Raw genomic sequence first — 25,829 nt, forward strand, 5'->3', positions numbered from 1 at the left:
AAGGTTGTTGTGAGAATTAATGAGGTAATGCATGTAAACAGCTTACAACAGTACCAGGCATTTGATAAGCTCTTCGTAAGTGGTAGCTGCTGTTATTATTTACAGGACTTCAAGGACCTACCTGTGCAGGCCCCACTCCCCTCTCGAGCCTCTTCACTTTCCTCTGTCTTACTGCTCTCCACTTCCCAGGAGGTTCCAGACCTAGTGAATCCCTTCCTTTTTTGTTCACGGCATGGAGCCTTTGCATGTGCTGTTTCATTGCCAGGTACACCCTTCCTGCTGCTGGCTTCTCCAACTGACTTTGTAAATAGGTTTATTGAGATATGATTCACATAGCATACAATTCACCAACTTAAAGTACACAAGTCAATGGTTTTTAGTATATTCATGGAGTTGTGCAACCATCACCACAATCCATTTTGAAGCATTTTCATCACTCCAAAAAGAAAGAAACCTCATACTCATTAGCAGTCCATTTCCCCCTAGTTGTCTCCCCGCAAGCTTAGGCTAACTAACCTACCCCAATCGTTTTGTTTGTTTGCTTGCTTGTTGTTTTTTGCTGTTGTTGTTTTGAGATGGAGTCTTGCTCTGTCACCCAGGCTGGAGTGCAGTGGCGCAATCTCGGATCACTGCAACCTCTGCCTCCCATGTTCACGTGATTCTCCTTCCTCAGCCTCCCGAGTAGATGGGATTACAGATGCCCACCACCATGCCCAGCTAACTTTTGTATTTTTAGTAGAGATGGGGTTTCATCATGTTGACCAAGTTGGTCTCAAACTCCTGACCTCAGGTGTTCCACCCGTCTCGGCCTCCCAAATTGCTAAGATTACAGGAGTGAGTCACCGTGCCAGCACCCAATTAGTTTTCAGGTCTCAGTTTATATCTCACTTGTTAAGTTTTCTCTGACCTCTACTCTGGGTTGGTGCTTTCACAGTACCCAGTATTTTCCCTCTCTCAGACTATATTTGACTATTTACTTGTATATATCCCCTGCTAGAATATAAGTTCCACATTGAGCAGGGCCGTGGTTGTCTGATTCACCATGATTTTTCAGTGCCTAATAGATGTTCACTAAATACTGGTTGAATGACTAAAATCAATGGTGCTAACTAGCCAAAGCCAAGGCCCTATAAAGACAGCCCTACTGAAAAAATCAATAGTAACAGAGTCTTCTCTATACTACAAATACTAGAAGTCATAACATATTTAAATATTCATGACATTCAAGTTACCTACAACTATTCCCATTAGAGCCACCACTGAAATAAGGCAGATCCTTGCAAAATGCGTTTGATTTAGGCACTTTAACAAAGTAAGTCCTTGAGTGAGAGGGAAAACAGCTCTGGAGGCTGAGTAGGAAAAGGCAAGAAAGAGCCTTTAGGTGTTCAATAGCATTTAGCTGTTCAATACTTGTAGATTTTATGTGATCTAGCATTACCAGGTCATTACTGGATAAAATGAATATGAACACATTGTGTTTAAAGGAGAATGTTCAAAAGAAAAGAAGGAAGGAAGAAGTTAGTTTTGGAAGTTTCCTATAAAGCCATTCTGATAAGTGATTCTTATTTTCCTGCAGATTCCCCATTATAATGTTACAGCTGCATTCCCCAGATAATAAACTATGCCCTGGATGCTTATTTCAAAATCCAATCATCACCAGAAGAAAGGCAATTACCTCCCAATTAAACATTAAGACAATTTTTCAATCTATCAACAAACTGCTGCAAAGCAGTTACAAAATAAAAACAACGAAAGTCTCCCTCTCACGTACTTCAATCCACTTCACATGCTGATGACAGATTAACTTTACTGAAAGCACAGCTTGGTCATACCTCCCCCTTATTCAAAACCCTTCAATGATTCCCCATTGCCTTCAGGATAAAGAACAAACTCCTAAGTGAGTATTTGAAGATCCTTCTCCTTTTGACACTGACCTAGTTACATGGCCTCATTTCTTTCTAATCAGCTTCACATATCCCCCATCCTAACAAATTGCACTGAGCCTCCCGCCATGCTTTGATATTTTTGCACCTTTGCCTAGAATGTTATTTACCCACGCCCAAACTCTCAATGTCAAATTCCACCTCCTTTTAAGCTTCGTCTAAATGCTGCTATCTTCATGAAGTCCTCCCTGCTGTCCTCCTCCCTCACACATGCTTTCTACCATCTCTAGGCTTCCACAACCCTTTTACTAAAGATGAGTCTCCTGTATTTATCACTGGCTAGCTTGGATTATAGTTATTTTTGAACATGTTCTCTACCTCCTGATAAACTCGAATACATCTCCCCCAGCACTTAACATGAGCCATGCAAATACAACGTACAAAAAATCTGCAGAATGAATGAATAAAATAACAAATAAATGATAGAAAACCCAGTATAATACAGTTAGACACAGTCTAATTTATCAGTGTGCTTAGAGAAGTAGCAAGTTTTAAACGCAGAAAACATACCTCAGTGGTTGAGATGTTTTTTTCTACCTGCAAACCTGTTTCTGTTGAAATCCCCTATTTACTTTCTTTTTTCTTTTCTTTTCTTTCTTTTTTTTTTTTTTTTTTTCGAGACGGAGTTTTGCTCTTGTTGCCCAGGCTGGAGTGCAATGGCGTGATCTCAGCTCACCACAACCTCCGCCTCCTGGGTTCAAGCGATCCTCCTGCTTCAGCCTCCTGAGTAGCTGGGATTACAGGCATGCGCCACCACGCCCAGCTAATTTTGTATTTTTAGTAGAGTTGGGGTTTTTCCATGTTGGTCAGGCTGGTCTCGAACTCCCGACCCCAGGTGATCCACCCGCCTCGGCCTCCCAAAGTGCTGGGATTACAAGAGTGAGCCACCGCGCGCCCAGCCTATTTACTTTCATTTTTGGCCCACCTATCTTTCACTCCTGCTAGGTGTGTGCGTATAGTAGTAATGCAGAGAAGCAGAGAAAGGGAATCATTATTCAAAGCTAGCAGCAGCAACAGAGAATTTTCTCTTCGGTAAAGAAAACTCAGAATCCACAAAAGAAACAAAGTGAGTCACTGCCCTGGGTGTCAAACACATGGAGAGGATGACTTAAGCCATGGCAGGCAATGGTTCTGTAACTTCACTGCCTATCAGATCACCTGGAGGACTTGTTAAAACACAGGCTGCTGGGCCCCACCCGCAGAGTTTCTCTAGGTCTGGGGAGGGGCTGAGAGTTCGTATTTCTCATAAGCTCTCAGAGAATACAGGTGGGGACCACACTTGAAGAATCCTCAATGCAGACCATCAAAGGAATCAAGCGAGTCAAGGTCAAGGGATCAGCTGTGGTATATGGCATAGGCATTTCTAAAACTAGAAGATTCATTTTAATTAAGACATACGGAAAAGTTAAATTAGGTAGTGATTTTTTTTTCCCCTTCTCACTCACTTGTAATTCAGAGGCTAAATTCTACAGAGCTAACCAGAGAGGCATGGACAAGGAAGTTAGGGGACCTGGATCCAAGTCCCGATTCTGTCACTAGTTAGCTGTGTAACCAAAGATCGCTCATTATCCTCTCAGGACATCACTGCACCATCTGAAACAGGGATTTATTCAATGTGAAAGTCTCTAGCCTGGGGTCTCACATCCTATGATCCCCCAATTTTGAAAACCTGTTGGCAAGTTAGTTCCAAAAGTATTTAATGATTATCCTATTTATATATAAAATGATTAAGGATGCTGCCTTTTGAAAACACAAATGTGAGAAATAATTACCAGTTAAATTTGAGAAGGACCCATAATAAATAAATTGCGATTATGAACACTGAAAGAATCTTAATCAAACAGGTTTCATAAAGGATAAGTGCTCAAGAACAAATATACCATGGAAACAGGGTTTTTTAAGGTATGGAGAAGATATCACAATTGAGAAGAACCAAAACAGCCCCCTTTCCAAGAACAGTCTAGAGAAAGCAGCACACGTTACAGAATGAGCAAACACCAACTCACCAGTGGCACAGAGCTGAAGGGACTCTTCCACGGAAAGAAATCCACACCTTTTCCCCCTGCTGGCACCTCCCCTCCATCCCAGGACACTGCTCCCGGGCCTCCCGGCACACAGCTATTTTTAAAGATAAAACGCCACATTCCCAACATTGCGGCCACAAGAATGTGAATATCAAATGACCTTCCCATAGCTCATCGATAAGCCCAAGTAAAACTGACTGCCAGGCCATGTGGGCAAAGTTGGGTGGTATCTCTGTGGCACGGGCCCCCTCCTCACAGGACCATGACCCTCCTCATCTGCGGATACTGGGCAGCTGCGGCTATGCCTCTCAACATGTCTGGCTTCTCTCCTCTCAGTACGACAGGCACAGGAGTCCTGCAGATGGCATTCTCATCCTCAAGACCTCAACCACTTGAGCCAGTCGAGAAAGGAAACCCTAGAGGTCCTTGATTGGCAAAACTGGCTTACTCTGTGCCAAGGGCAACACAGAAGATGACACCCAAGGTCTCATGATGCATCCATTTTATAGTCGTAGAGTTTATTCTGTGCCACATAATACTTGGTCTCCTGCTAGTTCTGCCCAGTTGTGTTCAGTTAAAGTTAATAGCAATGGCATTAGCTCACTAAGCCTCGCAGCATCCCAGGGAGGTAGGTCACCCCTAAGCACATTATCCCCCCTTAACAGATGGGGAAATGACGCTACAGGAAGATTAAATAACTTGCCCAGCCTCACACAGCCTGCCACAGGTAGAGCACGAGATGATCTCAGCCCTCGTGCCAGCTCATGGACAAAGAATACTCTGGATAAAGCCCTTTGCAATTTTAGGATCCCATGAAATGTGGGTGGTTTGCATTACAGAGGTTGAAAAAGAAATAAGCACAGGGGTAACCTTCTTTTTTTTTTTTTTTTTTTCTTTTTTTGAGACAGAGTCTCCCTCTGTCACCCAAGCTGGAGTGCAGTGGCGCGATCTCGTCTCATTGCAACCTCTGCCTCTGCCTCCCGGGTTCAAGCAATTCTTGTGCCTCAGTGAGCCATTGTGGCCAGCGCAGGGGTAACCTTAAAACTGCTTCAGGCCTGGCACAGTGGCTCATGCCTGTAACCCCAGCATTTTGGGAGGCTGAGGTGGGCAGATCGCTTAAGGTCAGGAGTTCTAGACCAGCCTGGCCAACATGGTGAGACCCTGTCTCTACTAAAAATACAAGAAAATAGCTGGGCTTGGTGGTGCACACCTGTGGTCCCAGCTGCTTGGGAAGCTGAGGTGGCAGGATTGCTTGAGCCTGTGGGAGCAGCAGTTGCAGTAAGCCAAGGTCACTCCACTGCACTCCAGCCTGGGTGACACAGCAAGACCCTGTCTGAGGAAAAAAAAAAAAAAAAAAGCATGCTTCAATTGTCTCTTTTTTCCCATGTCTCCCCAGAACACCATAAGAGAGGAATACTTTTTAATACACAGCTATGAACTGAAAGATGGTATGGGCACTGATGCAAGGCGAGGACAGAACCGACTGGGAGGCAGCAAAGGGCCTCAGTGAGGAAGGATCAAAGGAGAGGCGAGGCCAAGTAGGGTTCTATCAGTGACTCTGTACCTCAGAAAGCTAGGCACAAACTGGTGACTGCTAGCCTGAAATTATGCCCATTTCATTCCTTTATGCATTGAGTACTTGCACATCTCTTCAGTCAAGAAGCTTGAAAAGTCATCAAAGAGTGCACATAAATCACTGAAATACAAAGGAAAAAAGAGTAAGGACCAGTGCAGAGAGGCTAGTAGAACGCCTGGGAGTTTGGTGGTGGGAGATCCCATCCAGCTGTGGATAAAGTAGAGCGAGCTATCAGGGAAGGCTTTGTGCGGGAGGTGAGCAGAGCATGAAGGACAGGAGAGTAAGACCTGTAGGGGTAGGGAGAAAGGCAATGGGGGCACACCTGGGGAAGGGCATAAAGTGCACAGAAGGGAGATGGCACTGGGCTACCCTGAAGACCAAAGGTGCAGCTTAGCATGAGGACGATGAGGCATAAAAGGTATGTGAAGTAGAGTGGAGGTATCGGGGTAGGAGTGGCAGGTGGAAGAAGCCAGATCACCAAAGGCCTTAAGTGTGGGACTAAGGACATTTACATTTCACTCCTAGCCACAGTACTCAGCATTGTGCCTTGCTCACAGTAGACACTCAATAAGTGTTAGTGGGGCAAAATGCAGGAAGGCAATTTAATTTCTGAGTAATGCAGAACAACTGTGAAGAAGACACCCAAAAAACGCCCCCATTTTCTTTTACCAATTGATATCTAGTCAGGAGAACTCCTACTACCTACCTGAAATTTGCTATGTTCTGCTCCACACGGAGACCAGGGAACACTTGCCATCAGCTTCTCACCCAAGAACACTGTGAAAATTAACGATGAGGTAATGTCTGAAATGCTCAGAGCTCTTTGGAGATGTGTGGCAAAAGGCATCACTATCTTTAATATTTAAAGAGATTCTACCCAGCTCTGATCTCTTTTTCTGCAGACTAATGTTACGTCCACAGGATAAGGTGATGCCAGATTGGCCCCTAAATAAACCTCTCCAACAGACAGTGCCAACGCAGGTGCATACTGCTGAGCCCTCACATGTGGCTGATAGGGTCCAGAACCATAAGGCAGGAGTGGTTTCTGACCACCCCAACGTTGCCAAAGAATTCAGGAGCAAAGTGCATTAGGTAGAAAGTGATCTTCTGCGGGACCCCACTTTTAAGCATGAGAAAGCCCAGTGAAGACTTCAAGGGGAATCATTTTAGCAAAACCCACATCCTAAGCCAGTTAACATTTTTAGGTCTAACGCAGTGCCCAAGAAAGGAAGAAATAAGAATAGCTCCCTGGGCTCAATTACAAATGGAGTGGAAAAAATAATTTCAAAAGTTCAAGGGGAAAAAAAATCAATCTATTTCCTTCCCCCAAAGCTTTCACTTCTATAAATATACTCACACAAATGAACCTAAGACCGCTCTTCCTTCTGAAAACACTACCTGTCTGGAATTTGCAAGATAAATGATGTACCCATTTAGTTTTCCACCTAGTGACGCTCAAACAATGCTCCCCAAAAGCTTATCTCTTTTTCTTAATTGTCACTTATTTCCCCCCTCTTATAAAAGTAATACATGTGGCTGGTAGAAAATTTTGAAAGTTTTTTTTTTTAGAGAGAAGATAATAAAAATTGTTCACTAAAAGCTGTAAGTTGCTAATTACTCTTCCAGTCTTTTTGTGTGAAAAGACACATTTTCAACATAATTGGGAACTTACCGTATATGGTGGTTTCTAAACTGAAAAATACACTGTAAACATTTCCCTGTGTCTTTATTATTCTACAACATTATTGTTTATTTGCTATAGATAAGAGTGCCATTTTTAAAGGTAAGCCCCTATTGCTGGATATTTGGTTTATTTTTGATGTCTGTATTACAAATATGTTGAGATAAACATCTCTGAAAATACATCTGTAATTATTCTCTTAGGATAAATTCCTAGGAATGGCACTGCTGGGTGAAAGACTATACAAGTTTTTAATGCTTTTGATATAGCCAAATTGCCCCCCACAAAGGCTATCCCAATTATGCTCCCTCAGTCAGTAGGAAAACTACTTCCCCCAATTACTCAGTCACCCCTAATTTATTAGATTTATAAGGGGGCTTATGTTTGCAGTTCTTTTCTTTGCTTTTGTTGCTGATTTTATTTGTAGTTCTTTGATTATTCCAGAGTCAGGATTTTCCCCGAATGTTTAGTGTCCATAGCATATCTTAGAGACTATTTTTACTGTGTGCTTCTATTCATCAAAAAGTCGATGTCCTTGGATGAAGCTGGAAGCCATCCTCAGCAAACTAACACAGGAACAGAAAACCAAACACCGCATGTTCTCACTCATAAGTGGGAGTTGAACAATGAGAACACATGGACACGGAGAGAGGAACAACACACACCGGGGCCTGTGGGGGTGGGGTGAGGGGAGGGAGAGCATCAGGACAAATAGCTAATGCATGTGGGGCTTAAAACCTAGGTGATGGGTTGATAGGTGCAGCAAACCACTAGGCACACGTATACCTATGTAACAAACTCGCACATTCTCCACATGTATCCTGGAACTTAAAGTAAAAATACATACATACATACATACATACATACATAAATGTCAATGTCCTACATCCCCTCCAAAGGGTATCTCCCCCACCCCACCACCAAGGGCAGCCCAGTGGTCTCCCTGCTCTGAATCTGTCACCCACATTTTTATCTCGGTGCCCTCCACTCATCTCTCAGGAAACATTTCACAGTTCCAGCAGGTGAGTCAGACACAGAACCTAATAATCAGTCATTTATTCAGTTATTCATTTATTCAGGTGATAGCTCTTGGGCGTCTGTCATGCTCCAGGTACCACACTGAAACAGAAGTACAATCAGCCCTTCATATCTGTGGCTTCCGCATCCGTGGATTCAATGAACCTTGAACTGAAAATATTTGGGGAAAAGATGTATGGTTGTGTCTATACTGAACATGTACAGACTTTTTCTTGTCATTATTCCCTAAACAATACAGTATAACAACTATTTACATAGCATTTACACTCTATTAGGTATTATAAGTAACCTGGAGATAATTTGAAGTATACAAGAGGATATGCATAGGTTATATGCAAACATTACACCATTTTATATAAAGGACTTGAGCACCCATGGATTTTGTTATTTGCAGTGGGGTCCTGGAACCAATCCCCTATGGGATACTGCAGGATGACTACATAGACAAAACACTACGAGAAACCAGGAGAGGCAAAGTCATGAGGTTAGAACAGCAGAAGAACACTAGAATTGAAAGATAACTAGTTTTACTGGTAGATGGAGTGGGGCAGTGGAGAGGGTAAGCAAAGGAAATAGCACGAACAAAAATCCAGAGGCCTGCTAGTCTTGTGCATTGAAGAAATGTTTTCATTATCAAGGCATGAGAACAACGGGCTGAGGATGAGACTGAAAAGTTAGCTCAAGCCTAATTCCCATCCTGAGTCCACCTGCTGATCGGCCCCCTCCCCCTGCATCTCCACTCTGGCATGCAATCCCCACCTGGCCCATCTCCAATGCAGACTCCTCCAAAAGACTTCCTGAAGAACCATCTTCAGCATCCATCTATCCAGATCTCTCAGCCTGGGGCAGAAATCCTGGCACTCACACCAATTTACTCAGCAATCCCCAGTGAACAGATCATTCTGTTCACTGACTCTTGGGTATAAGACTTACTAGTCCAGCTACAAAAGAAATTTCTGGCTATTGATGTCTCTCATACCCCTAGGCTGTCAACACTAGGCTAAACTTCTAAGGGGCAATCAATAAAAGCCTACGGAATCTAAACAAATTAAATTGGGCAGACGAAATACAAGAGAGGGATGAGTGTGCACAGGTTGTATGCATCTAACTGTCACCCAGATAGCTAGGAAAATTGAAACTGTCTTTGAAAATCAGCTTCTGAACACAATCATGGCAAAAGGTAGATTAATTCTCTTTATGCATGTAATTCTGCATCTTCCCAGACATTTCTCAGGCACACAAACAGTACTTGTTAAACTGAGCTGTGTGTCCCAAGAGCTTCTGTACATAAAGGTCAATCTATTCTGAAGACTTGGATTTTTTTTTTTTCTTTCCAAGAAGGCAGGAGAATAAGAGAGGAAAGAAGGTCCCTCACATAGGTCATCTCTGCTGGGATTTTCCATACTGATAATTCCAATTCAAAGCAAAAAATCCTAGTGCCACCCGGGAAGACCTGGTCTCCATCATTCATGTTTTTATGTAGTAACAAACATTTCTAGATGGCTCCTCCCGGAGGGCAATGGGCCCATACATTGACCAAGTGGCTAGTCTCTCCCTGTTCTGGTTCGGATCCCTCAGCCCTGTATTCCCTACCACAGCATTCATGATGCTGACTTCTTATTTGTCCCCATGCTAGGCTGTGACCTCTGTAAGGCCAAGGACTGTAACTCCAACTGTATTTGCTCTGGGGCCTAGAACATCACTTTCCAAATAATGAATGGCCATGGTTTGAATGTATCCCCCAAAGTTCATGTGCTGAAACTGTGATCCCCAATATGGCAGTGATGGGAGGTGGGGCCTAATAGGGGATGTTTGGAACATGGGAGCACCACCCTCACGAACAGACTAATGCTGTTATTGCAGGAGTGGGTTTATTATTGCGGGATTGGGTTCACTCCTCTTGCCCTCTCTTTGCCCTTGTGTCATGGGATGACACAGCAAGAAGGCTCACGAAAGATACCAGCCTCTTGATTTGGACTTCCCTGCCTCCAGAGCCACAACCAATACAACTTTACTTATTATAAATACCCAGTCTGTGGTATTCTGTTATAGCAACATGGATGTGAGGGCGATCTGGCTGTGACATCTGTCACCCCACTGGTCACCAGGGTTGATTCAGCTGATCTGGCTGGCTAGGCAGGTGTCCCCTTCCTCCCTCACCACTCCATGTGCATCCCTCCCAAAGCTGCCTGCTTGGTCAAAGAGGACAGCCATCCCCGACAGAGGAGGACTGGTCTTTGGTCAAGGGTATACGAGTAGCTGTGCTCCCCTGCTGGAACCTCCAAACAAGCTGTTAGGGCAACACAAAATAGTCTAAGACATGGATTATCTATCTATGTTGTGAAATTAAATGTAGTGTCAAAGCTGTAGAGGACCTTGGCTATAACCTAGCCCACAGATAGGAAAATGAGGCTCAGACAAGGGGAAGCAACCTTCAAATTCACACAGAGAGGTGGTGGTAGTTTGCAGGTGGAAGAGAATGAGAAACAAAGATGTCAGGAATGCCGTAAGCTTGAGGAATTAGGACACTGAGGGGCTTTATGAAATTTGGAAAGGATGAGAACTTGAGGCAAAACTAAACTTTGTTCTGGATAGCCTCTAACACACAGAACCAATCTTATCTCTCTTCTCCATGACAGCCCTTCAGATAATATAAAAAGAATATTAACATTTATTGAATATTTACCATGTGTAGGTAGAAAACAGGGGTCATTATATCCTCCCTGTATCTTCTTTCTGTAAGCTTAACATGCACAGATAATCAATTAAGAGAGCAAGTAAACAATGGGTCTCAGATCATGCAACTGGTAAACTCAGGCCTGATGGAGTCAAAGGCCTGGGCACTACCCCCTGCACCCTCCTGCCTCTGTGACTGTAGTAGTAAGACTACAAGGCACCAAGAAGAGCCAGTTGGACCGAGTAAGCAAGTTCCCAGGTCAGTCTGGCCATGTCGCAGAACAACAGGCAGCAGTTCCAGGGGCTGGACATTAGGTCCACCGCCTCCCCATCCTCTGAAAGTGTAGAGAGGGGGCACCACCCTTCAAGTCCCTACTAACTTGGGTGATATAGCAAACCAACTCCGGGAGAGAATATAAGATGGAGAAACACAGAGGCCCACATATGTTCTTGACTTAGCCAGGATACTACTGATGACTGTAGAGACCAATGAAGGCAGCTGGGAGCCAGATGCAGCTAAGGAAGTAGTCACAGTCATGCATTCATTCATCGGTCAACACTGTACCCCCCAGGCCTCCTTCTGGGCTCTGTACTGAATGAGCAGCAAGGCTCAGTCCCTGCCCAGGAAGCTCACAGTCAAGTGGGGAAGGTTACACAGCAACATCCCATGACCACACAGTCTGGGGAGTATTGCCTTGCAGAAATGAGGGGGCAGGAGGGAAGGCTCCCGAAGTCTGGAAAAGATATCCCAGATAAAGCATCATATTTTGATGTGGGGATATTTTGAAGTGGCTACACCAAACAAGCCTTGTCAAAATGGAAAATCACTGTTCTTTAAACCCACTATTTAAACCCACTTTAAAATCATTGTTCTTTAAGAGAAATGAGAAGTGGAGATCTCTAAGCAGTGCAGTCTGAATATCTTCCTTACTAGATGGTCCTTAACGTCCCTGTAAGACCTGAGCTTCTTCCAGTGCAGCTCCATCGGATGATGACCAGGAAGGGGGCCACCTGAGGTCAACTTTGGATATACTGTTCTATCCATCTTTCTCTTCTTTATCTCCTAGTCACCCATTAGGGCTCAGTTCAAATGCCAGTCCCTCCCAGAAGCCCTCCTAGATCTCCCTGCAAGGCATGGCCAGCCCTTGCTAGGCTCCCAAGGGTCTCTGCAAAGTGAAGCACCCTGCCCAGCACTGACTTACTTCCAGCCACAGGCGGGGCAGGGACTGTCTGATCCATCTCTCTCCTCCCTCCCCGCCTCTCTTCCCCAGCCCCCATCCCCACACAGGCCTTTCTTAGCAAAGCACATTGAAATGAGTGGAGCAGCCATCTAAGAGGATGCTGTCGGACAGGAATCCTGGGGGCAGCAACGAGCGGAGAGTCTGGAGCTGCTCAGTGTCCAGACCCTCCCAGGCCACTACCCTCCCCCTGCTTTCTCTCAGCTCCACTACCAGCTTCACCAGATGCAGCTCTTCTGCTTGCCCCTCAGCTTTTTTTTTTTTTTTTCAGTGCTTGAAAAGTCAACTACAAACAAAGCAGCGCACTCTCTTTGTGGAGAAAAGCACATTTTAGTGGGAGTTGCATTTGGAGAGCCCAGAAGCCAGCATCAGACTGGAGATCACACTTAAAGGACCATGGAACTTCTGAAACAGGCTAGTTGTAGGGCAAGAAGATGATATTACTATGCTCTTACAGGGTTGCCAAGGAGCATTTCATGATTTTTTACAGAGTATTTGGGCACTAAGAATATAATTTCCCTGAAATTCAGTGAGCCAATCTCAGTCTAAATTAGGGGGAAAATGTCAGGACATAAGTCTTCCACTATGTGTCCCTTCTTTGTCCAGAGCACCTTCACTGTGGGATCTTCCCTACGTCTGAGAACCGGAAATGAATATTTTAATAGCCACAGCTTCTCCTTCCCACTGATAAAACCTCCACTGACTCGCCACAGCATGCTGGTGGAAATGAGGGTATACACCAGAAAGACCTGAGCTTTCTCCTAGGCAGCCTAATCCCTGAGGGCCCCACCCACATCTGTACAACAGGAGTGATCAGAACAGCCCCGGCACCCTTCAGAGCAGCAGCCAGGATGCTGAAGGAAGGAGGAGACAGAAGACATGCGGCCTGAGGATCTGAGGCCAGTGACCCTAGAGAGCTGGGTTCAAATACAATCGAAACAAAAGGGAGTTGCAAAAGTAGAGAAAGTAGAGAGCCAATGGCTGAATGGCGGCCACCCTAAAAAGATATCCAAGTCTTGGCTGGATGTAGTAGCTCACACCTGTCAGCCCAGCACTTTGGGAGGCTGGGGCAGGAGGATTGCTTACGCTCAGGAGTTCCAGATCAGTCTGAGCAACATAGCAAGGCCTCATCTCTACTAAAAATAAAATTTAAAAATTAGCCAGCTGGTGTGCGCCTATAGTCCCAGCAATTTAGAAGGCTGAGGTGGGAGGATCACTTGAGCCCAGGAGATCAGCACTGCAGTGAGCTTGATCATGCCACTGCACTCCAGCCTGGGTGACACAGCCAAACCCAGTCTCAATAAATAAATAAATAAATAAATAAAAAATTCCAAGTCCCAATCCCAGGAACCTGTAAATGTGATCTTATTTGGAAAAAGGATTTTTACACATATAATTAAATTAATGATCTTTAGATGAGGTGCTTATCCTTGGATTATCCAGGTGGACCCTAAGTCTCATGACAAGTGTCCTTATAAGAGTGAAACAAAGATTTGAAACAGACAGGAGGAGGCAATGTGACCAGGGAGGCAGAGACTGGAGTGATGCCGCCACAAGTCAAGAAATGCCAGCGGCCACCAGAAGCTGGAAGTGACAAAGGAAGGATTCCCCTTGGAGACTCCAGTGGGACAGCGGCACTACCATCTCGATTTTGTACTTCTGGCCTCCAGAACTGTTAAAGGACACAGCTCTGCTGTTTTAAGCCAAGATTGTGCTGATTCATTACATTGACAGGAAAAAACACAGCACCTAAGAAGTAGTCAGACAGATGAGGGATATGAGTCCCAGAGAGGGGGCTAACTCACCCGGGGCCACCCCACATCAACCACTGGGCCAGGACACTCGGGTCTCTCTGACGCCAAAGTGCATGCAGTTCCATAGTGGCCCAGTGCACGGCCCAGTGCACAGCCCAGAAGGGGGACCCACTGGGAGCTAACTGGCCTCAGGCCGTGCTAACGCAAATATAGATTCTGAAGTGAGGCTGCAGTGGGCTTGCTCCTGTCTGGGCTGATCAGACCCCCACCTGCACAGCAGTGTCCCATTCTTAGCTTTTCAGGGGGCCAGATAAAGTGGGCATTCTGCCTGAAGAAGTGAAGATGTGGGGGCCTGATCCCTGTCTTTGAAGGTCCAAGTGGCCTAACTAGCTGTCATAGGGAAGAAGAAATGGATTTTTTTGTGTGTGGGGCTTCAAAGGGCAGGATCGGGCCAATGGGGCAACCATTGCCGAGAGGAAGATTTTTGGCTTGGAATAATGAAGAACTTTGTAATATCCAGAGCCAACTGAGGATGGAATAGGAAGGTGGTGGGGGTTGGCAGGTCCAAGCAGAGGGAGGCTGGGTATGCTAGGGGAATTCCTGCACCACACAAAGGCTGTACTTGATCATCTCCGGAGCTGGCAGTCTTGTTTGAGGGTCTATGACTGGTAGCTAAAATATCTGGAAACACATGTGTGAATCTAGGTTTTCAGCACATAAACAAGGCACACTCTCACTAAGACACTTATTACGCAGCTTTTGCAAAGAGCTAAGTACTGAAAATAACCAGGAATGAGCTTGAGAAAGAGACCATCTATTCTTCCATCGCCTATACACAAAATGTCCCTCACCTCAGGGAGAAAGAAAGAGGCCAAGTATGTATCTCCACAAAGACATCATCTTCTAACCAGACCAGGAACTAACAGCACATTCACAGGTACCAGGGGAGCCCTGGACAGTCTGGACTGGTGTCTTTTTCCAGGGAAAGCCAGAGAGAACAGAGACTGCAGCTACCAAATAAATTATTTTTATAAGAACAAATAAATGCCATCCTCGTCTTTAATAATTGTTTTTCCTTTTGCATCCTTCCGAATTCTACACTGGAGCAAAGAAAACAACAAAGCAGTAACTCAGAAGCTTCACATGTGAATAGTTACAAGTCAGCATCAGACAGGGGTTTCAATTGGCAGGGGAGGTGGGATTGTTATCATTGGTTTTAATACAAGCTGTAGCCTACACCCTATATTCTAGATACTCAAAGAACAGGAAGCACAGCATTTCTCAGCTGCCTGCACATCTGTCTTCTCGTAAGTGAAAAATCTCAGAGAATGATGCACTGTTGCATCCAGATGAATTCCTCTGAAGCTCTTTCCATTCAGGATTTTGAAATTTTGCCATATCACCCTTTTACTGAAGCAGCTGAGATTCTCAGATCATTCCTTGAAAGAGGTCAAAAGAACTTTTAAATTTACCATCTTACCTTTTCCAACTTGTAATTAGTGTTTTTTTCTTCTTTTTCACCAAAACAACTAATATTAAGGCCACATACCATTTAGCAGCCAGCTTGGGAAATGATTGGTGGCCCAAACCACTTCTAACTGCTGGAAAAAAGGTCTCTAAACATCAGGTGAGTTCCTGAAAACACTGTGTCACTTAATGAAAATAATGGCTTCTGCCCTCATATCAATCTGCCAAGCACCAAGTCCGGCTTCCCACTGTCCTTCAGGCAGATAGTTAACTAAAAAAAAAGTCTCAGATTTGCAAACCTGTATAATGTAATCTGTAATTACCAAAACAAATTTAAGCCACTGTTAGTACTGCTTCCATGAACATATATTAAGTTTAGTGTATATCTCAGGATACAGTAAAAGTACAACTACAATAGCTGTGGATAAACCAAAATTTTATACATTGATTGGTGTTCAGTGCGTAGGTATATTTGGCATTTGAAAGTTTTCTATACTGATCTTTTTTACAGTAAGGAACACTTTTATAATATAAACAATGTCAAAAGCTTCAAGGTTCAAATTTTACATAGTATATTCCTTTAAAATAGGCACACTGAAAAGCTAAATTCAAAACTCAGACTCATCTTAGAGGTTGCATCAACCCATCATCAAATGAAGGAGCTACATCTTGAGGGATCAGAATGCCACGAGTGAGTTCAGCTGAGAACCATATGCAACCCCTAAGCGTCAGCCTCATATTTCTGGCTTGACTCAAATCATTTCAGATATCAGGAAAATCACAGGCTTTTGTCAATCCAATACAGACCATTATCAAGCCTGCATTAGGGCTAGGCTCTGTGAAAAGCGCTGTGGGGTAGAAAGAAGAAGGACATTGTGCCGGCCCTCCCAAGGGCTTTCTGTGAGCTGTGGCCACATACACAAGTGACCGCACACAAAATCCTTCAAGGCTGACAGTAATGACTTCTCCATGAGAGGTACCAAGTATCAGGGAATAGTGAAATCCCTGGGATGAGGGGATCTGGAAGACAGCTTCCTAGGGGTGGCAGGATTTGAGCTTAGCCTTCAGGCATAGGCAGGACCACGAAGGCTAAAGCACATGCTAGACAGAGGGGCTAGACGGGGGAGCAAAGGCCTAGAGACCTGAGGCTAGGGGGATTAAGAGTTGGGAGGCTGGGCACGGGGACTCATGCCTGTAATCTCAGCACTTTGGGAGGCCGAGGTGGGTGGATCACAAGGTCAAGAGTTCGAGACCAGCCTGGTCAATATGGTGAAACCCCGTCTCTACGAAAAAATACAAAAATTAGCTGGGCATGGTGGCAGGTGCCTGTAGTCCCAGCTACTCATGAGGCTGAGGCAGGGCAATTGCTTGAACCCGGGAGGCGGAGGTTGCAGTGAGCCGAGATCGCACCACTGCACTCCAGCCTGGGTAACAGAGCAAGACTCCATCTCAAAAAAAAAAAAAAAAAAAAGAGTGGGGACATGGTGCAGAGGAGGGGATGTGAGAGAAAGGATGGAGGTAGCCCATCATGCCTGCTGGGCTGAGGACTCGGGACTTCGGTATCCATACAGGGAAGACCCACTGAAAGGCTCTGAGGAGGAGCATGATGAGATCAGAGCCACACTTTACAGTACAGAGCACCGAAGCCTGATGCTCAGAGAGAATGGAAAGATGGGGGCATATTAGAGAGATTTTGGAAGTAAAAATAATAGGGCTTGGTCACTGTTACTTTACAGGGCAAGGTCACTTGGTCCTTACTGAGTAGATTTCAGTAAGGAGGGAACAAGGGAGAAGGCACAGACAATTAGCCTCCCCTGCTGTAGTTTCCAGCTTGGGAGGAGGAGGGGATGATGGCTGAAGGGTACCCCACAGCAAGCGGGCACAGCCAGTACTTTGGTACCAGGGCTGGTGGCACCAGGGGCTCAGCTCCACTCCTGCTTTCCCTTTATGCATCAATGAGCACCTCTGGGGGCAGGGAAGGAGGGAGGGAAAGAGATCCTAAAAAAGGGTCTACTGTGCAATGTCCCCGAAACAGTAGCAGCAGCAGCAGCAGCAGCAGCAGCTCACCACACCACTCGGCCTGATCCTGCAAGTGAAAAGTGCTGTGGGTGGTCATTTCTTCAAAATTCCTAAAATATATAATTCTGTATTGAAGGGGCAGATAGCCTGCTCAGAAGTCTCCCCGATAACTGTGAGGATAATACCTGTGCACACAGACTGTCTAGTCGTACATGCACCAAGCCCCTTCAGGCCTCCAGGCCTTAGCATTTGCTGTTCCTTCTGCCTAGAACAGTTTCCTCCTTCTCTCACCCTCAATTGAACTTTTATTTGGTGCTTACTATATAACTGGCACTATTCTAAGTACTTTACATGTATCGACTCATTCAGTTCTCCAACAACCCTCTCAAGGAGGTACTGTTATTATCCCTAGTTTACAGATGAAAAAACTGAAGCTCAGAAGATTAAATAACCTGATAGTGGAGTATATTTAGTTAGCCAAGGGGCAAGTATTCAAATCCAGGTGGTGTGGCCCCAGAGTCTGCATCTCATACACAAAACTACCCTACCTCTTACAGATACAGAGCTGCTGCACTGACCCTCACCCAGCTCCAGGCAAGACTGACTCCCTCTCTCCTCTGGCTCTCACTGGCTCAGACAGGCCTGCCCTGACCACCCTCCAATGGAGTCCCACTCCTACTACTTTCTCTCACATTTCCCCACTTATTTTCTTCCCAGCCTTTGGCACAACTTGTAATTACCTTATTTATGTAATGACTCGTTCATTGTTTTCTCCAACTAGAATATAAACTCCAGGAAGGTAGAGACCTTGCCTTTTGTTCCGATGTATTCTCGAGGCACCTAGAACAATTTTCTGGCAGAGAGCAGGTGTTCTATGAATAACCATTGATTGAAAAAATGAAGGACAGTACCATAGATGCTACATAGTGCTACACAGGGTCATAAGGTATTGCAATGTTATTCTTCACCCTCCGTATTCTTTTTTTTAGAGATGAAGTCTCACTCTTTTGACCAGGCTGGAGTGCAGTGGCATGATCATAGCTCACTGCAGTCTCGAGTGAGACCCAAGTGATCCTCCCACCTCAGCACCTCTGCCTCCCAAGTAGCTGGGACCACAGGTGCACACCTACTACACCCAGCTAATCTGTAAATTTTTTGTAGAGATGGGGTCTCACTATGCTACCCAGGTTGTGTCCTATTCTTTGACCACTGCAAATCTAAGACAGAAGGGAGCCAGTACCCCGCTCCCAGCTATATGGACAAAGCTGATACATTTAGAGCTGTGTCTGACTGTCAAATCTGCCCCCCTCCCCCACCAATCTGGGTCCTTGAGTACATAGTGATAAGCTTGTGTGATGCAGGGATTGAGCCTTCTGATTAGTCTTCTGTGACCTCCCACCACCTAACAGTATTTACAGGGCATTGCCTGTTGTTGATGTTAGTATCTGATCTGAACACCCTCCAAATAACAAAAAGCCCCTGCCCCTTGAATCAAGAGGCACCTCGAGTACACATCACATTGTCACAAGAACTCTATGCTGGTGGTGAGGTTCTAAATCAATGCACATGCTTAAACCAAAAGCACTATTTACTCCAATGGTGCCTTCAAACACTTATTCAGCTTGCCCATGAACCCTCTGATAAAAAGAATTGACTTTTATCCAACACCTATTACACGCAAACATCCTATTAGACACTGTTATACATGATCTCATTTAATCTTGTGAGTTTGGAATTGTTATTATTCCCGTTTTACGAATAAAAAAAGTGAGGCTCGGAGGCCCAATACTCCACAGCCAGCAAGGATTCCAGCCCAGGTTCAGAGCCTCCAGAGCCTCTTCCCGCTGCCCTTTCTCTGTGTGCTCTGCCTTCTCTGTGCTTCCACCAGGCTCACTGTTCTCATCTGTCTCATGCTCTCCCAGTTCTCACCAGTTCCTTGCTCGTACCAGCTTCTTGACCTACACATGGCCTTTCTATTCCTCACCACCTGTTGAAATCCTCTTCTTCCTCCACCTTCCATTGTAAAGCCTTCTCCAGTATCTCCACTTGGAATTCACCCTCCTTAGTGTTCACAGGAATCCCAGGCGATAAAGCCCACAATGAAGATCCTGTGGCAGAAGCCTCTTTATTCCCCATCAGAACCTAAGCTCCTTGAGGGTAGGGCCTGTTGGTAATTTTCATGTTTGTGTCCTCCCAAATGAGTAGTGAGAAAGTGCTTGATGAACCAATAGAAAATGAAGAGGGAAAAGACTGGTGGCATTTGAATGCATCAGAGAGATAAAAGGCTCTGGACAAATTAGCTTCAAGGATGGGGTCTCATTCAGGAAAGACAAACTTAGGTACCACAACTCTGCTCTGGTCACCAAGCACACCCTCACCAGCTCTCTGATTTCATAATGCTTGAAACTTAAAACCAGGATGTCGAGGAAGGAAATAAAATCATAAAATCACTTCTGTGAGAATCCTTTCATGGTAATGCGTTTCACCCACACACTGGGGAGCCACTAATTGCAGCACAAGGGGAACAAGATATTGGGCAAAAAAATAAAGTTCGCTTTCTAGCATGTCACAGTTAACTACCTCGCGCTTGTTTTGCTGTGACTGCGCGAGAATGCACCAGTCCTGGAAAAGATGAACTTGGTTCCTTAACCGTAACCATACTCAACACCGACCAAAGGATGCCCGAAATTGCCTTGATTGGAAATCATCTCAACCATCATCTTAGACTAGAAACAAGTAGATGCTGGCCTCTAGGTCAGGACCCCTAGAACAGTGCATTATTTTTTTTTCCCAAACAACCATTCTGAGGTTTTTACAAAAATAACCGACTCACAAACAGAAACGCTTCCTGATCTATAAGCCACTTTGAAAACAAATCATTATGTCGTTGAATATTTCATGACGGTCCAAAGCACTGAAGAAGGCGAGCTGAGCGTTCACCAGTCCTCCCCGTGTCTATTTTGGGATTTCCAAAGCAAACTGCAAATGCCTCCTTTATTTTCTAAACGCTCATTTGCAAGTGCTAGATGGATTCTTGGTGAAATATTGCCTCCACCCAAACTGACTAAATGCAGAGATCCGGAGGTTCCGCTTCTCCAGAGTTTACAGCTGAAAGAGACAGCGAACAACTAGTGAACACGACTTCCACCCTATTTTATAGGTGCTGGCAAAAGCAGGGGGCACTTGCCCAAGGTCACACAGACAGTGGGTGTATGGCAGAGGAGCCACCAGAAGCCAGAGTCCTGACTCCTAACCCTAGGGGCATCCCCTGCTCCCCGAGGCTGACTCAACGCCCCTCCTAAAGCTCAGCCAAAGCTGCTGCAAGTTAGCGACGCGACCCCGGAGACTGACTTCTGCGGCTCATTCCTCTCCACCCGCAATGAGTTCTGGAGCTGAGACACTCAGGGATGCCCCTCTACTCAAAAGATGACAACACAGGCATTGGCGCTGCAGCTGATCGTCCCTGGCGAACCCCTTCTGGTTCAGGTGTGGCCATCGAGGACCGACAGAGAGGGTTGGTCTGAGGTCACTCAGAAAGTTGGCGCCGGCCGCGGCCGCACCTGAACCCAGGTCTCTCCCCCTCCCGCGTTACCGCTCTTTCCACTCACTACACCATGCAGATCTCGGAAACTTAAGCACACATCGCTACTGTGCAAACAGTTCACGATGGCAGGTCCTGAGCTAGCCCACGGACGCGCCCCCGAGCCGGGCTTGGGGACACGAGGACCGGAGGCGGGCGCGGGTCACCCGGGACTGGTGGTGCAGGCGGAGGGCGGCGCGGAGGAAGCCGAGGCGCAGGCCCGGGATGTGGGGACGGGCAGTCTCCCCAAAACTTTGCGGTGCCGGGACCCCTCCCTTACCTGCAGAGGAGGTGCCGCCCGCGCGGACAAGGACCTAGCGGGCTGACGCTCTCGGAGAGGGGCGGCCCCGCCCAGCGGCGGGCACGGTCGCGGCCAAGGCTGGGGAAGCAGCGCTGCTCCGGCTCGGCTCGGGCTCCGCCTCCCGCGCCGAGGCTGCAGCCGGAGGGGGTGGCCGGGCCGGGCCGCGCCCGCGCCGTCTGGCGGCGGCAGGTGCTGAGGCTGCAGCTGCGCGGCCGCCAGCTGCCGGCGCCGCGACCCCCGCCCCGGGGGAGGAGCCCCGCGCGCCGCCTCCGCTGGCTCCGAGGTCCCGGCCCGCCGCAGTGGGCGGTCCCGCTCCCACCCGGGCCCTGCCTCCGCCGCCTGCCTCAGCTCACCGCCGGGGCACGCAGCGTCCGCTGAGTACCCAGGGGGGAGACTGAGGCTGGGAGAGGAAAGGGACTCCCCAAGGTCACCCAGACCGGCGGTGGTTGGGCCAAAACTGGAACCCAGAAGAGTTCCCAAAACGACCCCCTTCTCACGCCTCCTTTTCCCCAGGAAGAGCCCCAGCTATGGGGAGCCCTGGGGGACTCGCCCCCTGACCCCCACGCCCCGCAGGTGTTCGGCTGAAGGGAGAGGGAAAGCGTGGGCCCACATTAGGCCCTGTGGACCACCTCCCCTGTCTCTGCAAACTCCTTCCGCACTGGGAAACTGTGTTCTCCTAGCTTTCCTCGGCCCTCTCCAGCTACTCCCTCGGTCTCCTTGAGGGTTCCTCAAACCAGAAACTCTAAAATGCTGGAGCGCCCTGGGACTCTGCAGTCAGCCGTTTTCTAACCCCCTGAGCCGTCTCACCCACTCCGCTGGTTCTGGTCCTACCGCGTCTCTGACCATGATACCCAAATGCATGTGTCTATGCACTATTTTCCGTGCCGAACTCTACTGAACACCTACGAGGTCCATATCGTGCATTAGACACTGGAGATACAATACACCTTTAATAAAGCAGTCCCTGTCCTCATGGAATGTACAGTCTAGGACTATTAAAATACAGTCCAGTTCCTGTAACGATAACCCAATCCCACGGGGCCGAGGGCACCACTCAGGCCTGCACTGACTGAGTGAAGGCCTCCTGGAGAGGGCATGCTCTAAATGGAAACCTGAAAGGCCAGTGGAATTGGCCAGTGAAAGGGAGGAGTGTGGAGAGAGCCTTTCAGGTTGAGACCACAGGAACAAAGACCCCAAGATGAGAGAGATCCCACAGAGGGAGTGGCAGGAGTTGAGACATAAAGCAGGGGAGTCAGCAGGGGCCAATTCCTGGTCAAGGAGTTTGCACCGTGTTCCCAGTGCACTGGCAGGTTCATGGGAGGAGTTCTGAGTAGGGATGAGGCACCATCAGATTGGGATGTTAGATCATTCTGGGATGGTGCACAGGCAGATGTTAACAAGTGCATCCTTCATCCAAGGGCGGTGGGGGGAGACTAGCAGCACTTTGGAGCCAACATCGTCTGGATGAAGGCAGGTGCTCCTCCTTTGTGACCTTCATTTCCAAATCCAGGAGTCCGTCCAGAAACTCCTGAGTGGCTCCATCGCTGAAAGACCTCCTACGTAATTGCACCCAAAGCTCCCTTTTCTCTCAGTGCCCCAGCCCTCTGCCACCCAGATCCACGGGCTGAGTGAGCCTTTTGCTTTCCTCACCCGTCTTTGTAGTATACAAAGTTCTGCCCCAGGAGACAGAAGCACCGTAAGGGTGGAAGATTCTGAAGCCATAGTGGAAATAATGAAAGCTTTTTAAAAATCAAGTATTCTGTTTCTCTGAATTATTTCTTACAATTGCATGTGAATCTACAATTTTCTCAAAATAAAGTTTACTTTTAAAAATTATTTTGTAGATAAAGATTAATCATCAAATTACTCTCTCCAAGGCAGTTAAACACCAAAAAGCATAGCACTTGTCAGAAAGTAAGATAAGAACTATTCTCTTGTCCAGTGAGTACAAATGTTCCCCATGGAATTTTGCCCTGTCCCCCTCCATTGCCTAGCTACCTGCGTCAGTGTCAGCCTCTCTAGGTGCCGGACCCAGCCCCTGACCCCGCTCTCCTCAGATTCTCATTCTGGTCCCTCTTGCCCCTCAGCCTCCTTTGCCATTGCCTTCATGTCCCTCCTCGGCCTCTTTTCTCCCTTCACTCTCACCGCGCAATTCTATCAGCTGCATGGTTTCAGCCAAACCTTCTGTCTTCCAAACCCAGAGACACGACTGCCTGCTGGACATTGCCTAAATGTCCCTCAGGTGCCCCAGTCTAAACACAGCCAAAACCAAACCCACATCTTACCCCCAAATTACCCCTTTTGCATTGCTTCCCTATCTCAACTGGTAGTGGCACCTCCTTCCTCTGGGCACCTAAACTAGAAACCAAAGGGACAGTCTAGACTCTTCCTTCTTCCTGGCCTTCATACTTTACTGGCCACTAAGTCCAATCAACTCTGTCTCCTTAACTTCTCTTACACATGTCTCCTCCCCCTCATCCTGCTGCCGTTGCTTTCGTTGGAGCGTCACCATTTCTTGCCAAGGCTGTAGTAACCGCCTCCAGTCTTTCCTATTTTCATCCTTCACATACTGCCAGTGATCTTTTTCAACCACAGACCTGACCAGTGACTCTCCTGCTGAAGACACCTCCATTGTTCCTTCTTGATCGTGCAGCAAAGTCTTAACTCCTTAGCATCACGTGAATCCACAGTTATCCTATCACCCCTGAGGCCCCATCTCTACCTCACCCCACACCTGCACACCAAACACCTTATGTTCTCAGGGTACCTTATGTAGTAAGAGACACATAACATAGTGTTAAAAAAAAATGTACTCTTGAGCCAAACTGCCTAGGTTCAAATCCCAATGCTGCTGCTTTTTAACCTATGTAATTTTGGAAAAGTTCCATAACCTCTCAGTTCTCGGTTTTTTTCCTTTGCAAAGGAAGCATAATAAGAATACCCACAACCTAGGAGTGTTCTAAAAAATAAGAGTTCCCGGAGATGAAACAGCATTCATTACTTGCTAGCCAGCACTATTAGGAATGGTTCTAATCATTATATGCAGTGAGGATTACCCTACTTATTTTACAGAGAAGGAAACTGAGGCTCCAAGAAGTAAAGTCGCTTACCCAAGATTCCACAGCTTTAAAATAGCTGCACTGGGATTCATATGAAATTCTAAATCCTATACTGCTAAATACTTTACAGAAGTTATTATTGCTTCCTTGTTTTTCTAACCTTTAACCCAACCTGTTGGACAAACTTTTCTTCTTCCTTTAAATCCTGGTCAAAAATATCTTGTCCTCCATGAACTCTTCCCAGTCCTTGCTTTGAGCCTCTGCTATACTTATGTACAGCATACAGCAAATAAAGCACCCAGCACACCCATTACAATGATTTGTTTACACGTCTGTCTTCTTGAGACCTTCTTGAGAAAGACAATGTCTTATTTATTTTTGCCTTCCTATAATCCCATAAATATTTATTGAATGAATGAATAAATCAACAAATAAAATATATATGTTTTTCAAGTTTTACCCTAACAGCTGTCATTTGGATATAGATTACTTTTTTTTTTTTTTTTTTTTTTTTTGAAACGGAGTCTCGCTCTTTGCCCAGGCTGGAGTGCAGTGGTGCGATCTCGGCTCACTGCAAGCTCTTCCTCCTGGGTTCACTCCATTCTCCTGCCTCAGCCTCCAGAGTAGCTGGGACTACAGGCGCCCGCCACCATGCCCGGCTAATTTTTTTTGTATTTTTAGTAGAGACGGGGTTTCACCATGTTAGCCAGGATGGTCTTGATCTCCTGACCTTGTGATCCGCCCGTCTCGACCTCCCAAAGTGCTGGGATTACAGGCGTGAGCCACCGCGCCCGGCCTAGATTACTTTTAATCTCTGTTTTTGTCACTATGAAGAGTCATTTTTGGTGAGAGGGTAGCATCAAGTGATCTAATATTAATATAGAACAAGATATAGCAAGAATGAAATTTCTCATATTGCTATGTGGTTGTGTCTTGTCCCTCTCTGAGTCTCTCCTTTTTTTAGTGACACTATGTAATAGCCCATAATGACAAGCTGTGTTGCATCCTAATGAGACTTCCTGACTCAAACATCTGAGATTCGAATTTATTTCCCATAAGTACCATTTCAGCTAAAAGTTTGCTTTCTCTATGGCAATGAGTATGCCATTTGTCATCTGCTAAGTGCCCATACCTTCCCCTTACCTGTATTAATCTCCTTTGCACTCAAATACTTCTGAGAGCTGACTTAATAGTTAGCTTTTCTATACAATTTCCTTCTTAGAATGCCTAACTCTTCCTGACTTCATATCTATTGTTCCCAAAATAGAATCATTTACTGCTTCAAATTTCAGCTTTACTGTCTGCAGTGATTTAGGACAAGTTTCTGTTCTTCTTCAGAATGATCAAATTCCTTATGGTTAAAAAAACCTCGACCCTGTCATTTTCTATGGAGTAGTGTTTTTAAATGTTTTTAAGTGTTTTCGATGTTAGAAATATTTATTTTGTTTACCTGAACACAAGTAAATTGGCAAT

At 46.1% G+C, this 25,829-nt stretch overlaps 1 protein-coding gene across 1 annotated transcript in view; it reads right to left on the bottom strand.

Moving 5' to 3' along the window:
- The window catches only part of FRMPD1 (FERM and PDZ domain containing 1), a 100,245-nt gene extending 78,828 nt beyond the window's left edge, over nt 1-21,417 (bottom strand). Inside the window, exon 1 of the mRNA XM_002819604.4 lies at nt 21,277-21,417. The gene's annotated coding sequence lies outside the window, so the exon portion shown is untranslated. The remainder of the gene's footprint in view (nt 1-21,276) is intronic.
- Nucleotides 21,418-25,829: the final 4,412 nt, after the last annotated feature.

This window comes from Pongo abelii, chromosome 13, assembly GCF_028885655.2.
Source record: "Pongo abelii isolate AG06213 chromosome 13, NHGRI_mPonAbe1-v2.0_pri, whole genome shotgun sequence".
Classification (NCBI taxonomy): Eukaryota; Metazoa; Chordata; class Mammalia; order Primates; family Hominidae; genus Pongo; species Pongo abelii.